Source organism: Octopus sinensis, linkage group LG23 (assembly GCF_006345805.1).
Source record: "Octopus sinensis linkage group LG23, ASM634580v1, whole genome shotgun sequence".
NCBI lineage: Eukaryota > Metazoa > Mollusca > Cephalopoda > Octopoda > Octopodidae > Octopus > Octopus sinensis.
Genome location: NC_043019.1, coordinates 26,341,126 through 26,344,862, shown reverse-complemented (window position 1 = coordinate 26,344,862; position 3,737 = coordinate 26,341,126). Strand labels below are relative to the sequence as shown.

At 35.8% G+C, this 3,737-nt stretch overlaps 1 protein-coding gene across 1 annotated transcript in view; it reads right to left on the bottom strand.

The window, feature by feature from the left end:
• The window catches only part of LOC115223428, a 50,921-nt gene extending 47,972 nt beyond the window's left edge, over window positions 1-2,949 (bottom strand). Inside the window, exon 1 of the mRNA XM_029793967.2 lies at window positions 2,531-2,949. The gene's annotated coding sequence lies outside the window, so the exon portion shown is untranslated. The remainder of the gene's footprint in view (window positions 1-2,530) is intronic.
• Window positions 2,950-3,737: the final 788 nt, after the last annotated feature.

Sequence of the window (3,737 nt, the reverse complement as noted above, 5' to 3'; positions counted from 1 at the left end):
CTCGGTCCAGCTTGCATCCAATACACAAACACTTATCAGGCCATCCTTCGGTATTGAAAGACGACATCATTCACCCATCCAACTTCCCCTCATGGACATAGATAAAGAGGCTAGGCTGGAAAAGTGGGTGAATGACGTCTTCTCAACCGGAGACCAATACCGAAGGATGACCATCTATCTATCTGCCTAAGCTCTCTTGCTTTCTCTCTCGGTTGTTTGTTTACGAATCATCATATTACGTTCAGAGTTCAAATTCCACGAGGTCGACTTTGCCTTTCATCCTTTTGGGGTCGATAAATTAAGTACGTACCAGTGAAACACTGGAGTCGATGTACTCGACATAACCCCTCCCCAAAAATGTCAGGCCTCGTGCCTTTAGTAGAAACGATTTTTTTTTTTTTTTTTTTTTGTTGTTGTTATTGTTATTATTATTATTATTATTATTATTGGGCGAGCTGGCAGAATCTTTAGCACGCTGGGCGAAATGCGTTGCCGTATTTCGTCTGTCGTTAGGTTCTGAGTTCAAATTCCGTCGAGGTCAACTTTGCCTTTCATCCTTTCGGGGTCGATAAATAAAGTACCAGTTACGCATTGGGGTCGATGTAATCGACTCAATTCCTTTGTCTGTCCTTGTTTGTCCCCTCTATGTTTAGCCCCTTGTGGGTAGTAAAGAAATATATTATTATTATTATTATTATTTTTAAAGGGGTTCTTAAATCTAGACGCAAAACAGCCAGGCAACAACTTTACGCTTGTTTCGATTTTTTTAAACTCTATTATTAAACAAAATGTAATCAGTACAAACGAAGGACATTTGCCGTGGAGTGTGATACGTGTTAACTAACTGTACTAACAACCCTGGCTATATATATATTTATATGTGTGTGTGTGTGTGTGTGTGTGCGTGTGTCTAAAACGATATCGTTTTCGTCCATTTATCCCTTCAGGAAACATACGTTTGGGTTGTTTGGGGGATGCTGGAGGCGAGGAAGTGTTTTACGAGAGAAACAACAGCTAGCGATTCTCACACCCACAGGGACAACCCCCCACCATCCTGGATAAACTAAAAGCCAAAACGAGATAGAAAAAAAAATGCTCTCGTCTAGACAGTCGGTTTGTGGCGTTGATTTAGATCGATTTGTCTAGCCTTGGAGCAAAGAGCAATAACGATAGCTTCTCTCAGCAAACAGTTATATATATATGTATATATATATATATATATATATTCCCACATCGGTTGGTAGAGGTCTATTTAGAAACGGAAATGATAACAGAAGAGGGGTGGGTTACTTGACTGCTTGTCCTGAAAAACACTGACGCACGAATTAAATTAAATTAAGAATTAGAAATTAGAATTGCAGACAAAAACAAACAACAAAATCCAAAGAAACGAGATAGAGTGGGGGGGGGGGAACGAACAGTGATTATTCTTGATGTTGATGGTGGTTGTGGTGGAGATGATGGAACTAAACCAACTTTAAAATATATATTACGTCTTGATCCACAAAATAGCTTAAATTGCAAAAGAGATTTCACAAAATCAACAAATATATATACAATATAACATATATATATATATATGAGTGTCTGTGTGTGTATATATATATATTCATATCCTATATATATATATATATATATGATGTATTATTGGATACACGCGCGAGCACACACACACACACATTAGAGAGAGAAAGGGATTTGCTGTTGTTGTTGTTTTTTATGTAATACACATTTCTGTTTCCCAAGACAGAATCAAAACAACGATGGCAGAGCAAACACGTTTGTTAGATGAGGAGTTGTGATCGTGAAAACTGTTACAGAAATACAGCATACGACACAAGAATGATAGTGTGTGTACATACATATATATATATTTATGTATACATACACATATATATGTATAGACGTATGTGTGTATACCTGTGTGTGTGTGTGTGTGTGTGTGTGTGTGTATATGGGGTTGGACTGGGAACTGTTATACACTGCAGAAGAGATACTTGTGTAAACAGATCGAATTATAGCTTGTGTGTTTGTGCATGCATATATATACATATATATTTGTATGTATATGTGTGTGTGTGTGTGTATATATATATATATATATACACACACATACATACAAATGCATATAATACAATATATATATATATATTATATATATATATATATATAAACATGCACTTATAGATAGATAGATAGATAGATAGATAGATAGATAGATAGATAGATAGATAGATAGATGGATAGATAGATAGATAGACAGACAGACATGCGTGTGTGTATGTATATATATATATATATATATATATATACACACACACACACACAAGCGCATACATTAATGAGTCCAATTAGAGATTAAGTTATGAAAATTTCGATTCCATTTTAAAAAAAAAAAACAGAAAAATACAAGAGGAATAAAAAAAACCACAACAACAACAACTACAATAACAACAACAACAACTAAACCAAAATAATGTAATAATAATAATAATAACAATAACAATAATAATAATAATAAAAAACTCACCTCGATCAAGGCCTCCAAAAAGCGAGAAAGAAACAACGAAGCCGTATCGATATATGAATATATATAAATAAAGGATCAGTCGAATGTTTCCACTGTGTTTTTATTTAGAAGACACGTTTCGATGACTTTTTTTACTGTTATTTCCATTTCATTGTTGCAATTGTTGGTGGTTTGAGAAACATTGCCGTACAGCCTCATAATAAATTACACACGATTGGATACTCGTGTACAATTCAACCAATCGGATGGCCTCTTATATAAAACATTGTATACCCTCCCTCAAATTTTGTTTGTTTTTCATTTATTTATTTTTTTAATGTTGGGAGGACGATTCTTCCTGGTGCTTTCTTGTTTGCGTTTTTTTTTTTTGCTGGAGATTTTTGTGCCTTTCTTTTTTTTGTTATCGCTGTTGTTGTTGTTGTTTTTACATCTCTTTGTATTGTTGCTAGTACTTTTAGACTGTGTTTACTTATTTTAATTTATTTCTTAATTTATTTTTTGATAACTGCTTCGTTTACAAATGTTTCAGTTTATTATTTTTTCACAGCCCATCCCATTTCTAAATCCTAACTAACAACGACTACTACTACTACTACCACTTATATCATCAACAATGTCATCATTTGTCACTAATGTCCGGTTTCACCCTCTCTGGTAATCTTTCTTGACGAGCTCTCTCATTCATAACTGTGGACCAAGGGCGAAACCCCTTCAAAGCTAGAAACTACTCCAGCACTAAACAGCGACTCATTCTCTACAAATCTCAAGCGTGACCCACAATGAACAACTGCTTGTACGTATGAGCTGTCCATCCGTCCATCCATCCTGCTGTGCTGCTGGCATAGATTCCTGTGAGCCTCTGTCATCACCTAATTCTATTATATTTGAATTGGAAGCTTGAGTCATAATGAATCTTTCGTTAGCTGATTACACAATCATGGACGCTGCCACTATAGATGTGTTGCAGTTACTCTCTTGGTAGAAGCTTGGTGATCTTAGATTCCTCCGCTCAGCATCAATGTAAGAAGTATTGTTGACTCAGATGAGCTCTTCTTCTAATTCTTTGCAATATGCCATACTGCAGTCCCATGACTTCGCCATATGCCCAATAGGGTGGCTGAACAGGTGCTATGCCTTGCCAAAGGGCAACCAATAGCTATGCAAGGCATGGTTGTCACTCTATGAGGTATCTTCTAAATACCCGCTG